The sequence below is a fragment of the Gekko japonicus genome, unplaced genomic scaffold (genome assembly GCF_001447785.1).
Source record: "Gekko japonicus isolate JY-2015 unplaced genomic scaffold, Gekko_japonicus_V1.1 scaffold504, whole genome shotgun sequence".
NCBI classification, from domain to species: domain Eukaryota; kingdom Metazoa; phylum Chordata; class Lepidosauria; order Squamata; family Gekkonidae; genus Gekko; species Gekko japonicus.
In genome coordinates, this window is record NW_015164197.1 from 880,663 (window position 1) to 895,683 (window position 15,021).

Below are 15,021 nucleotides of genomic sequence, written 5' to 3' on the forward strand. Positions count from 1 at the left end.
CCTGTTCAATGGTCTTAAAAATCTTCCAAAACAGGGCTAATTCTATGTTTGTGTATGTGTGTGTCCTTGTGTGTCACTCTTTGGAGAAAGAGAAATGAGTTATTGTGAACTGTACTGATTAACAGATTTATTGTGACACAAGCTTCTGTGGGGCAGAGCCTGCTAGCATATGAAATCATAATATCACACCCAATATTTGTCTTGAAGGTGCCACAAGACTCTGTTTTGTTTCTTCTCCATAGTATATTGTTAGTTCTGGCTCCTCTGTTTCTGCAAATTGGTAATTCGTTGAGGTGTGGGGAGGGTACTATACCGCAAGCTTGTCGGAACTGGTCTTGTATGGCCTATGGCTAAATTCACCTTTTTAAACCTTATTTTAATGACATTTTATTTCAGAATAAAAGATGCCACACAGCCTTAAAATTTATCCTATAGAGCATCATGTGCAGTGTGTGTTTAAAGTGCTTAAAAAGGATGGTAGATTACAATAAATTAATAATAAGAGATGATATAATCAGAATGCATCCCTGAGTCAGGAAAATATAGAGTTGATCACACAGTAGTATTTAGGCCATATTACATTTCAAGCAACTGCTTCTAAATAGTCATTCAGTCCATGTATAATACTTTTTTCAGTCAGTACCCAAGACCCATTGTGTCTTTCAAGCAACTGTTACAGCCCAGACCCAGTCTTGAAATAGGTGAAGTAATCGAGAAATCCCAGAACTGTCATCAGTCCTTTCTAGAAATCACCAAAAACACATATGGTTTTACCATAGAGTTTTAGCCAATTCCTAAGGAGGCATGACATCACTTCAGGGTTTTCCCAGAAGTGATGTCACACCATCAGCCAACTGTCTTTTTAAAATGTTGTTCATTCTCTTGCTGCTGCTCAAAGCAACAGCAAAAAAATCCAGCTGGGGGCATGGGATTCCCCTAACATCACCGTGGGACTTGCAACCCTATAAAGTAATAATGAAGTCGAGAAAGGCTCTGAACATGTGAAGAGTATATCTGTTTCGTCACCATGACCAACCTGCACCCATCTGTGATTATGAGGAAAGCTTCTACATCATGTATTGTGACATCTAGAAAGGCATATAAAGCCCCAACATATCTCTTCATACAAATTAATCTCTGCCCCACCAAATAATTTTGTTTTTCAATACACCCTTCAGTGAGAAAATAAGATTTCAGTTATACATAATAGGCTATTTTTCTGTATAGTCTTTTACAACACACTGAAGATTATCTAAGTCATTGTCGCATCTCAAAGGAATAATTAGTCATCCTGCTGGCTGAGAAAAGGAAAACATATGAGATTATACACGCATGTCTTGCTCATCCTCCTGTAGGAGGTTTCTTCATTAGACTGACTTATGCTATCCTCTGTTAACTATATTCTGTTTCCACAGGCTCAGGATGACCTCTAATGTATAGCTTTATTTTTAATACAACAGATTGAGAATAGAAAAGAATCATATTTAAGCAAAGCTGGGGCGGTGGGGGGGGGGTGATGATTCTGTATATATCACCATAAGCTCCTTTTTCACTCCTGGTCAACATTAAATTGAGGAAGTTGCACCTTAGGGTGATAAATGAGTCATTAATAATATGGAATTGTGCCAGGTGTGTTTATTGTGTTTATGACAATTCACACAAATCTAAAGAATGGAAATTTCTAATCTCCACATAACAGATGGATTTAAGGCTGGGTTCCCTAGCTATGGTGATTTTAATAGGCAGAGGTTTTTTTTTAAGTTACTTGACCAAGTCGTTAAGATTTTAAATGGTGTAAAAGAATTCAGAAAGGTTGCTGGGAATTACTGCATTCATTTGGGAATAACTGTTTTGGCATATGAGGAAACTTAATAAACGTTCTTGATATTGCCATGGGATTCCTCAACAGGGGACAGTATAGAACATTACACAGTCATTTGCAGCTAAGTATCCAACTCTTGAACAACTATGTTAATGTCCAAATACAGACGTTCACTATTGATTTACTCCCATACAGTGCAATCCTAAGAACACTTTTCTGGGAGTAAACCCCACTGAATGAACCTGAGAGTAGTAATTAGATTGTTGAAGTAGGATCAGCTAACTCTGGTTTCAATTCCTATTCTGCCATGAGCCAGTCACTTTTTGCCTTGCAGGGCTGTTGTTCTGAGGATAATAGGGAGGAGGGGATAACAATGCTGTAAGCCACTTTTGGTTGTCGCTGGGAAGAAAAATGGGGTTATTAATATCTCGAAGTAGAGCTGCTTAGGGCATTTTTGCTTCTTGATTTCTTTGAGTGATCGGTTTATGCTGAAGAATGATATTGGACTAATTTCAAGCCATTTGATCCCTATCGCATAGCTTGAAATAGTATCATTCATAATATTACTTATCTTCCTTTAATCAGCGTCATACTGTATACCTGAACTGCTTCTTGTCGTAACGAAGAAAGCATTGCTATGTCTAATGCCTGGTCCCCTCACCGTAAAAAGAAAGTCCCCTCACGGTAAAATCAATGCCCAGTCCAAATCGCTGGACCTAGAGACACCAAATTTGGGGAGAGAACTCCCACTGTGGCGTAGGTGCTCGCTAAGAAGGGATTTTTAGAAATTTGACCCTTAAGGGGGTCAAAATGGGTAAAATATGCTCCCCCATTGCTTCCTATGTGGCTGCCAGGCTGCTGCCTCCTTGTACCCCCCACTCTCTGATTGGTCAGCTGCAGAGCTCAGTGTTCTGAGGTAAAAAAAAACCCCAGTTACAGGAGACTGCAGAGAGCTAATGACAGTTGAGAAAATCAGGAATGGCCAACAACCACCTGTGAGATAAAGCAATGCTGCTGGCCCAGCCTCCCCAATGCCTTCAAACACACTCCCCACCACCACCTACACCTGACAGGTCTGTCAGGTACAGCAGTGGATGCAGGGTGCTTAAAGCCATCAAAAAGCCTTAGTGATCCTGCTGGCCCAGCCTCCAAAATAGCTTGCAATACCCCTACCCCTCCCACACTGGACAGGCAGCTGCCATGTGGGATACTTACAGCTATTGGGGAGGTTTGCTCATCAGGATTGCCTTAGCACTGCTGCTGGCTCCACCTCCCCAATGCCTTTAAACACACTCCCCCCCAACACCAGAAAGGCGGGTGCCTGTCAGGTATAGGAGCAGGGCCAGGGTACTTTAATCCATCAGGGAGGCTACCCAACCAGAAACACCTTAGCAATGCTGCTGGGCCAGCCTCTCCAATGATTTTGGACACACACACACCCCTCCTCCACCTGACAGGCGGTCGTCTGTCAGGTGCAGGAGCAGGGGCAAAGCATTGAAAGCCATCAGGGAGGCTGCCCAAGCAGCATCACCTTAGCAATCCTGCTGGCCCTGCTTCCCCAATGCCTTCAGACATTCTACCCCTTCTACACCTGACAGACAACCACCTGCCAAGGGTTGGAAGGAGCGTGGAGTCCTTAAAACCATTAGGGAAACTTGCCTTAGCACTGCTGGTGGCCCAGCCTCCCCACTGCCTTTAAACACAATCCCCCCCTTACACCACACAGGCAGGTGTTTGTTAGGTTTAAGAGCAGGGCCAGGCACTTTAATCCACCAAGGAGGCCACCCCGGCAGGATCACCTTAGCAATGCTGCTGGCCCAGCTTCCCCAATGGCTTTAACCATACTCCCAACCACTATGGAAATATACCCCAAATTTGTAGAAAAGTGTTTTCCTCTATTAGGTTATTTAACTTCTCACAATGTGGGTTCTAGAAAATTGGTTCATATGAACTTGTTTAATATCTGATTATTTGGATGTTGTTTTGAATATGTAGTTAGGTCCCACTTCTTAAATGTAACATCAATGAGAAGCATTTTTTTTAAAGTATGCACTGCACCCCCCTCCCCAAATTCAATGCTCAGGCCAAACCCCTACACCAAGAAACCCAAAATAAGGGCAGTGCATTCCTACCATGACATCAACCCCCACTATGAAGAGATTTCTGAGAAACATGACCCCTAAGGGGGTAAAAAGGGACAAAATGTGTTCCCTCAATTGTTTTCCGTGTGCCTGGCAGGCTGCTGCCCCCTCCCCCCCCCCAATTAGTCAACTGTGTAGCTCAGAGTTCTGAGGTAAGACCTGCCTGCTTGCACCCACCTCCCTCTGATTGCTCAGCTGTGGATCTCAATGTTCTGAGGTAAAAACAGAGTTAAAAGAGACTGCAGACAGTTGAAGACAATTACAGAAATCAACGATTCAAGACTCCTGAATAGACATTTCTCATAACAGCCAGCAGTTTATGAATGTTCATGGGGAGATAGTAAATAACCTTTCTAGGAGTGGTCTACAGAGAAGTCCTTCAGTAGAGAGGGGGTAAAGTCTTCTCTGTTAGAATTCCTACAACAAATGTTACATTTCAAACTTCACATCACCAATATTATAACTGGATTTACTTAAATACTGTAGTGAAGCACGGGTTTCAGGTTAGTGTCTGTATATAGCCCTCACTGTTGCCTTGTGACATTTTAAGCAATGGATGGTTGCTAATGATTCCAAACTTGCACCTGGTTATTTGAACACATACTGTAATCAATTGGAAATATGTAATCCCACCCTAGAAAAAAAATTGCTACTTTTACTGATCAATTCTAATTTTTAAAACTTTATTTAAAGTCCAAAAGAGTTCGGTTTGAACAAGACATTAGAAATATGCCTTAAATCTCAGTACAGGCAAAATTCTATAAGAATATGCAAGGAAGGAAGAAAACGTGGCCATTCTTCAGCAGTTTTGCTAGTAATGAAGTTTAGTGGCAACTCTACAATCAAAGTGATAGCTAGCTCCACCAGATTTCCAGCACCACTAAAAATGGGCTTGTTATGAACTGGTTGTATAAAATTCATACTGCAGGCAGAGACTGCAACTTGTTAGGGTGGCCAGGTGCCCACTGGTGTTTGGTAGACCAGCAAAAGCAAAATGATGTCATTATGTTTACTTTTACCACAGAGCTTTGGGGAATTATTAGAGTGTTCCTGTGACACTGAGATTTTACTTCTGGGGATGGAATAGGAAGTGGCATTGCAGTCTCATACACCACAATATCATCGTGCCCCTCCCCGAAGCTCCTGAGGGTAGCTAGCAGACAGCTGGCAATCCTAAACTTTGTGCATGCCACCAACCTCACAGAGATGCTATGATGGTGTGGAAAACCGTGGCCTATGCTCATTGCCACACAATTTGCCCACTTTTAGAGGACTGGAAGTAAGCACTGAACTGATCATAAGAAAAACCTTAGTTTGGCCCAACACAGGTGTAATTGGGTCCAGTGCTGTCATGTAAATATGCTTAATATGGTCTTACACTGACCTTCTGTTTCTGAGAGGAATAGACTAGGTTATTGGTGTTGAACAGAAAGGGAAACAGACTAGAAGATAGATGTGATGGCAGCTGGCATCATAAAGAGATATAATTCATGAGGCAGGGGAAGAGAATGATTTACAGCCCTGAGCTACAACCTGGTTAAGTCAAAATATTTGGATTCAAGCCAATTTAGCACCATTTATTAAATCCATAGAACGAAATAGGTTAAAAATGTCAATACTCTTATTGAACTGAGTTGTGCAGACAGTATGCCCAGTGCTTGTCTATACAAAGGTAGAAGAAAAAGAACAGGAAACATGTTGCTAGGCAAGGACCCCACAAATATGTCATAACAGCAATACTCCAGAACCTGAAGTTTCCTTGATGTTGGTGTTTGAACAAACAAACAAACAGTGCTGTGCAACTAATTGGTTTTAATTTGAATTTGTTACACTGCTATCACTTTGGAAGCCAATCAAGCTGAAAAGTGGGGCACAAATAAATATTGGGGAATTTATAGTAAACCAAAAATTATGAATATAATGCATATGAATATACACTACCTAAAAAGAAACATGCTACTGCATTATATACATAGATGTATACAAGAGCCAAGGGTTACTGAACCTTAAAATTGATTACCAACTGACTTGCAGGCACTTAAAAATACTAAAGATGGTTCTGCCAGACTGCCCACATCTCTTTCCCAAGTGTTCCCCCCCATCTGCAGATAGCTAAACATATGGATTGGGGCCACATTTATCCCAAACAGATTTTTCTGCAAACTTGGGAAAACCCCTAGGTTTGCAGAAAAATCTGAAAAGTTGGTGAAGGTCATTGGATGGTTTAAATCCCCCCACTGGGCAACTGGAGAAGGGTCTGGCACTCGCTGCTGCGGTGGCCGTGGTTGCAGTGGCAACAGAGTCTGGAAGGTGCTGGCGGGCCTGGCTATGGTGGTGGAGTTTGGGAACTGCTGGCATGCCTGGCCATGGCCATGGTGGACCCCAAGAGCCACTCCAAGCCAGCTGCAGTAATGGAGCCTGGGAGCTGCTCTGGGCCTGGCCATGGAGGTGGGTGCTGCTGCCAGGCCTGAGAGTGCTGGTGGTGGAGTCTGGGAGCCACTCTGATCCCAGCCACAGTGGCAGTGGAGCCCGGCAGCTACTCCAAACCCAGCTGCGGTGGTGGAGCTGGGTAGCTGCTCCAAGACCGGCAGTGGAACCCAGCAGCCACTCCAGGCTCAACCACAGTGTCAGCAGAGCCTGGAAGCCCCTCCAGGCTCAGAGTGGCTCCCAGATACCACCACTGCTGTGACTGGGCTCCAAGGGAGTTGAATCAGATGATGATGGTGGTAGTGGGATTTCCTCCCCACACGAGTTTTTCAGGCCTTCCACTTGCTTATATATATAATGGCAAAAGCTCTTTTCAGTATCTATCAGCCCTGGGTACAGGATAGTCTACAAGACAGCAATGTGCCCAAGGAAACCGGATGAGCATTATGATTGGATGAGGATATATACAGAACCACCCCCCAATACTAGAATTCATGCCACACAATGATGTTGATAGGCAATAGAGACAAGAGATACAAAAAAAGGTACTTTGTTAATTTGTGGAATTCCCTGCTATGAGACATGATTGACACTAGTTTAGATTGCTTTAAAGGGAAGTTAGATTTATTCATGGAGGATGTGTCCATTCATGTCTATTAGCCATGATGGCTAAGTGGAACCATGCTCAGAGTATATGAACAATAACAAAAGGTCGAACTAGATGGGACATTGGTCAAATCCAGCAGGGCTCTTATGTTCATACCTTCTAAATTAAAGCATACTCATAAGTCTGCATTTGAAAGTGAAGTCAGAGTAACACTATGCCCCAATTCCATAAGCACAAAATAAATACAATGAAATATACATTGAAAATGCTGAAAGAAAACCTCTCCTTTTACCATTCCTTTAGCATCTCTACCAAGTATATAGATGGAGAAGTTATATGTTTTGAAACTGTTTATCTAACCCAAATGATTTTGTGAATGTAACAGGTGGTGCTATACTTCCCCCCAGAAGGGATTATGAAAGAAGATTTTTAGTATCATGTTCATCTTCAGAGTTCATTTGTAAACAGAAATGGAGAGCCTAGATTTCATATCCTCAGTACTACTTACCCCACAGTAGAACCCAGCAGAATTCCAGACCCTTCTTTCTTTCAATTCTGTTTCAGGCTTTTGGTTTAAATGTAATTTTACAGAAAATATCCCCCAGTAGGTAATAACAATGGGGTAATCTGATCCCCCAATAGGTAATAACAAATGGTATTTACAAATATAACACAGAATACGGATTACCTTTCTCTGTGCTGAAAATTTGCATCTCTGTATTTTGATAGTTACAGTGCAGTGCTCATGATGCAGCCTTTTTTTTTTAAGGCAGTTAAAGAACAGTACAGGTACTGGCCAACAGGAAAGCGGGGATTCCAGCTCAACATTCTATATGAAACCTACAAGGAAGAATCCTCCCTCTGCAGTAATAGTGAACCGTGATCTATTGCAAGCAAGTGTGGAACAAAGAGGGCTGACACAATTAATGGGAAGAATAAAGGACCAAAGCTCAGAGTGAGCTGAGGCTAGCCAGGGGAAGAATAAAGGACCAAAGTTCAGAGTGAGCTGAGGCTAGCTCACTACATCATGAAAAGTTTTTTTTTTCCAGATATGTGAAGGGCAAACACAAGGTAAAAGAGCTGATACGCCTACTGTTGGGTGAAAATGGAGAAACTCTGATAGAGGAGAGAGAGAGTAACCACAAAGGCTCAATGCCTATTTTTGCTCACTTTTTTACCCCTGAAGAAGAGAACAGGCTCATCTAGAGATGACAGTAGGCAAGGCATGGTATCCAGGCTGCTGGTTGACATGGACAGATAAGTTATTAAGAGGCACTTGGCTGCATTGGATCAGTACAAATTCCCTGGCCAGATGGTGTGCAGCTGAGAGTGTTCAAAGAACTTTCTAGAGGGTTTAGAGAGCCTTTGTCCATCATCTTCAGGATCTCTTGGAGGACAAGAGATGTGTCATAAGACTGGAGGAAGTTATCATAGTCTGCAAAAAAGGGAGGAAGGATGACCTAGAAAACTATAGGCCAGTAAGTCTGACCTCTGTCCAAGGGCAGATTTTATAGGGGTCAATCTGCAAGCATCTGAAGTACAATATGGTGAGGTGGGGACGTCAGCATGGATTTGACCCCAATAGGTCTTGCCAGACCAATCTCTTTTCCTTCTTTGATCAAGTGATCGTCCTACTGAATTGTGGGAACACTGTTGATGTTGTTTACCTGGATTTCAGTAAAGCTTTTGGTAGGGTTCCCGATGTTGTTCTGATAGGTAAATTGGAGAACTGCAGACTGGACTTTAGGATAGTTAGGTGGATAGGGAACTGGTTGGAGAACCACATCCAAAGTGTAGTTGTTAATGGGATTTCATCTCATTGGAGGAAGGTGCCCAGTGGGGTACACAGTGCTCTGGATGAGGGGGTGGATGGACTACTCATTAAATTTGCATTAGACACTAAACTGGGAGGAGTAGCAAACACTCTGGAAGATAGAGATAGAGTTCAACAAGATCTGAACACACTGGAAAAGTAGGCAGATGTGAATAAGATGCAATTCAACAAGAACAAATGCAGAGTTCTACATCTGGGTAACAAAAATGAGAAGCAAGCATATACAGTTCTGGGTAGCAGTGTGTGTGAATAAGATCTTGGGGTACAGGTGGACTGTAAGCTAAATAGCAGTCAGTGTGCTGCAGTGAAAAGGCTAATGCAATCTTGGGGGGTATCATCCAAATCACAAGATGTCATACTCCTGCTGTACACCACATTGGTCAGTCTGCAATGGGAGTACTGTGTGCAGTCCTGGAGGTCTTACTTCAAAAAAGATGTGAACAAATAAGGAAAGCTTTAAACTAAATCCTATGGGGGAGCAAGACAAAAATGCAAAGCCTAGTATGATACCAAAACTGGAGATAAGAACTCTAAAGTTGTCATGTATGCTAGGTAACATTAACTCACAAGTAAGTACAGAAATGAAAACCTCAGGGTGCATAAAACATGGATTCCAATGTCTCTACACTAATGCACACAGTATAGAAAACAAGCTGGAGGAACTTGAAGTCCTAATACAGGAAGGGGACTATGACCTAATAGGCATCACTGAAACTTGGTGGGATGACACTCACAATTGGAATATTAGGACTGAGGGGTACAACTTATTTAAAAAGGACAGACAAATAAGGAAGGGAGGAGGAGTAGCTTTATATGTAAAGGAGGTATATACTTGTGAGAAAACACGTGAGTCTGAGCATGGAAGTTCAGTTGAGAGTCTCTGGGTAAAAAAAAAGGAGTAACAAATAATAATGATATTATGGTGGGGGTCTGCTATAGACCAAGAAACATGGCAGAGGATTTGAATGAGACACTCCCAGAACAGAGTACAAAATTCTCAAAGATACGGGATACGGTGGTCATAGGAGATTTCAGTTACCAGGATATCTGTTGGAAGTCCAACTCTGCTAAAATGAAAGGTCCAATAAGTCCCTGACTTGTATTGCTGACAACTTCATTTTTTAGAAAGTGGAGAGGGAAACAAGGGGAACTCCTTGACGAGGTGAAAGTAGTTGGCACCCTGGGTAAGTAGTGACCATGTAATTTTGGAATGTACAATCTTCAGGAAGGTAAAAGCTTACACACTGTACCTTTTAACATTGCTACATATTTTAATGTTTCCCAGTTTTATTTTGTTGTTTTGGTTGTATAGTTGCACTTTGGCATGTTGTATTTATGTTTTGTTTATAATAAAATTTTCCAAAAAGAGGGGGGGGGTTAAAAGCTGTATGTAGTCAGACATACAGGTTGGACTTCAGGAAAGCAAATATTGACAAACTTGAAGTTATGCTGGGTAGAATCCCATGGTCAGACATACTTAAGGAGAAGAGAGTTCAAGAGAGATGGGAGTTAGACTTAGGCTAGCAAGAAATGCTAAAAACAACAAAAAAGTGTTATTTTCTTATGTTCAAAGTAAGAAAAAGAGCAAGGACATGGTAGGCCCATTGCAGGGTCAGGAAAGTGAAATTTTAAGAGGCGATGAAGAGACGGCAGAACTGTTCAGTTCCTATTTTTCCTCAGTCTTCTCTTGCGAGGGAAATGGCACTCAACATGGCAAAAACAGATCAGGAAGGTGTCTGAGAGCGTTCCGTTAACTCGTATAATCGGTTAACTCGTAAAATAAACTCGGTGTTTATTTTTCTGTATTGTTGGCAAAAATTCTTCCAATAAATAAAAAAAGCATGGCAAAAACAGAGCACATTATGAGGGAGGGGAGTTGCAGCCTAGGGTAAACATAGGGATAGTACATAAACACCGAGTTTCTTTAAAAGAAACTATGTCCTCGGGGCCAGATGAACTGCATTCAAAGGTACTAAAAGAACTCACAGTTATAATTTCTGAGCCTCTCTCCATAATTTTTGAGAATTCTTGGAGAACAGGTGAGATGCCAGAAGATTGGAGGCAGGCAAATATTGTCCCCACCTTTAAGAAGGGGAAAATGGAGGATCCTGGTAACTACTGACCTGTCAGCTTGACATCTATACCTGGGAAAGTTTTAGAACAAATCATCAAACAGACAGTCCTTGAGCATTTAGAAAGGATGGCTGTGATTACTAAGAGCCAGCATGGGTTTCTCAAGAACAAGTCATGTCAATCTAACCTTGTCTCTTTTTGCGAGAAAGTTACTACCTTCCTGGATCAGGGGAATGCTGTAGACATAGTTTATCTTGATTTCAGTAAGGTTTTTGATAAGGTTCCACATAATATTCTTGTTGACAAGTTGGTAAAATATGGGTTGAATCCTATGACTGTTAGGTGGATCTGTAACTGGTTGACGGATCGCACCCAAAGAGTGCTTGTGAATGGTTCCTCATCCTCTTGGAGAGGAGTGACAAGTGGAGTGCCTCAAGGATCTGTCCTGGGACCTGATTTGTTCAACTTCTTTATCAATGATTTGGATGAAGGAATAGAGGGAATGCTTATTAAATTTGCATATGATACTAAATTGGGAGGGGTAGCAAATATGGTAGAAGACAGAGTCAGGATACAGGATGATCTTGACAGGCTGGAAAACTGGACTAAAACAAATAAAATGAATTTCAATGGGGATAAATGTAAATTTCTGCAGTTAGGTAGGAAAAATCAAATGCTTAATTATAAGATGGGGGACGCTTATCTTGGCAGTAGTATGTGAGAAAAGGATCTAGGGGTCTTAGTAGGCCATACATGAGTCAACAGTGTAATGCGGTAGCTAAAAAGGCAATTTTGGTCTGTATCAAAAGAAGTATAGTGTCCAGATCATACAAAGTGATGGTACCACTTAACTCTGATCTGGTTAGATCTCATCTAGAGTATTGTGTTCTGTTTTGGGCACCACAATTTAAGAAGGATGTAGACAAGCTGGAACATGTCCAGAGGAGGGCAACAAACCATGTAAACTGCTCAGAGCCTCCGGGATGGAGCGGTATAGAAATTGAATAAATAAAAAAACAAACAAAGATGGTGAGGGGTCTGGAGACTAAGTCCTATGAGGAAAGGTTGAAGGAGCTAGGTATGTTTCGCCTGGAGAGGAGATGACTGAGAATTGATATGATAACCATCTTCAAGTACTTGAACCGCTGTCATATAGAGGATGGTACCGAGTTGTTTTCTGTTGCCCCAGAAAGTCAGACTAGAACCAACGGGTTGAAATTAAATCAGAAGAGTTTTCGGCTAAACATAAGGAAAAACGTCCTGACAGAGTGGTTCCTCTGTGGAACAGGCTTCCTTGGGAGGTGGGAGGCTCTCCTTCTTTGGAGGTTTTCAAACAGAGGCTAGATGGACATCTGTCAGCAATGCTGATTCTGTGAATTTAAGCAGATCATGAGAGGGAGGGCAGGATGGGTTGCCTCAGTGCTTAGTTCTTGTGGCCCTTTCTTACATGCCTAGGGAAATGCTGATCACCACTTTGGGATCAGGAAGCAATTTTTCTCCAGGTCAGTTTGGCTAGAGATCCTGGAGGGTTTTTTTTGTGTGTGTGTGTCATCTTCTGTGTGTGGAACAGGGGTCATTGGGGGTGGGGGGGGAGGTATTTTGTGAATTTCCTGCATTGTGCAGGGGGCTGGACTAGATGACCCTGGAGGTCCCTTTCAACTCTATGATTCTATGAAAATGGAGGGGGGGAGTGTGATAACAATGGTGATGGCCTTGAGACCAAGCCCTATGAGGAAAGGCTGGGGGACTTGGGAATGTTCAATCTGGAGAAGAGGAGGTTGAGGCAGAATATGATTGTTCTCTTTAAGTATTTGAATGGCTGTCAGAGGAGGGCAGGGAGCTGTTCCTGTTGGTAGCAGAGAATAGGACTTGCAATAATGAGTTTAAATTATGGGCAGAAAGGTAGCAGCTGGAGATTAGGGTTTTTTTGTACAGTAAGAGTAGTTCATCAGTGGAACTGGCTGCCTAGGGAGGTGCTGAGCTCCCCTTCACTGGCAGTCTTCAAGCAGCAGCTGGATGAACACTTGTCAGGGATGCTTTAGGCTGATCCTGCATTGAACAGGGGTTTGAACTAGGTTTGAAACAGGTGGCCTGCATGGCCCCTTCCAACTCTATGATTCCATGACCAACTTTATTTATTATAACAACGAGGATCTGCAATGGGCAGATTCCTCAATTCCTCAAATGATGCTCATCTCTAGTGACAGTAACCAATGGGATGCAAAAGACTCATGCCTCCTCTGTCTATGCATCCTTACAATCTAGGTGCCATGCTCTGTGCTAAGCATTGACAAATGCAAGTATGATTACACTCCTCCCTACCAAACGATTACTGATGATTAAGGGAGGTGTGCTATATCTCTTCTCCCTTGCCAAGAAATCAAGCATAATGATATCCACAATGGGATTTCTGTCCCAGTTTCTGAAAGCCAGAGTGGCCCTGAGGGCCTGGTCTGAGAAAATTCCCCTACCTCATTCAGTTGATGCCTTCAGAATGCTCACCTTAGCATGATGATAAACTGATATGCTGAATCTTCTACTGTTAACTTTACTATGCAACAGAATTTGGTTCACTATGTTTTTCTTAAATTTGCATATATATGCATAAATCAATATATACTAGCTATCAGCAATCATACATTTCTCTTCTAGGAAAATTACCTGTCTAACATATGTCAGCAGCCCATTTCCCACACTACAGCCTCAAGACTTTAGATTACAAAGTATCGAATTATATTTATTGGTGCACTTTGCTATCTTATATTCAAGCCAGCACTATTGGCTAATACTCAAAATCACCTAATGCAGTGAATTACACCTTTATATCCCTAAGTACTCCTTTGTTATCATAATGAAACTGTTTTAAAAATAGTACACTGCAGTCCTAAAATCACTTTCTTGTGAGTAAAAACAATGTTGGATCAGGCCAATGGCCCATCTAGTCCAACACTCTGTCACACAGTGGCAAAAAATACCTGGTGCTATCAGGAGGCCCAGCAGTGGGGCCAGGACACTAGAAACCCTCCCACTGTTGCCTCCCCCCCCCAAGCACCAAGAATACAGTGCATCACTTTCCCCAGCCTGAGAGTTCCTATCTATACCTTGTGGCTAATAGCCACTGATGGACTTCTGCTCCATATGCTTATCTATTTCCCTCTTGAAACTGTCCATGCTTGTAGCCACCGCCACCTCCTGTGGCAGTGAATTCCATGTGTTAATCACTCTTTGAGTGAAGAAGGACTTCCTTTTATCTGTTCTAACCCAACTGCTCAGCAATTTCATGGAGTGCCCATGAGTTCTTGTATTGTGAGATAGGGAGACAAGTACTTCTTTCTTGACCTGCTCTATCCTATGCATAATCTTATAAACCTCGATCATGTCACCCCTCAGCCATCATTTCTCCAAGCTAAAGAGCCCAAAGCGTTTTAACCTTTCTTCATAGGGAAAGTGTTCCAGCCTTTTTATCATTCTAGTTGCCCTTTTCTGCACTTTTTTCAATGCTATAATATCCTTTTGAGGTGTGGTGACCAGAACTGTACACAGTACTCCAAATGATGTTGCACTATTGATTTATACAGGGGCATGATGATACTGGCTGATTTGTTTTTAATTCCCTTCCTAATAATCCCCAGCATAGCGGTGGCCTTTTTATTGCAGTTGCACACTGTCTTGACATTTTCATTGAGTTATCTACTACGACTCCAAGATCTCTCTCTTGCTCAGTCTCTACCAGTTCAGACCCAATCAATGTGTATTTATATTTAGGATTTTTGGCTCCAATGTGCATCACTTTGCACTTGGCCACATTGAACCCCATTTTGCCACGTTGACGCCCACTCGCCCATCCTTGACAGATCCCCTTGGAGTGCCTCACAATCCTCACTGGTTTTCACCACCAATATTTAGGATTTTTGGCTCCAATGTGCATCACTTTGCACTTGGCCACATTGAACCCCATTTTGCCACGCTGACACCCACTTGCCCATCCTCAACAGAACCCTTTGGAGTGCCTCACAATCCTCCCTGGTTCTCACCACCCTGAACAACTTCGTGTCATCTGCAAATTTAGCCACTTCACTGTTTACTCCTAACTCCAAATCATTAATAAACAAGTTAA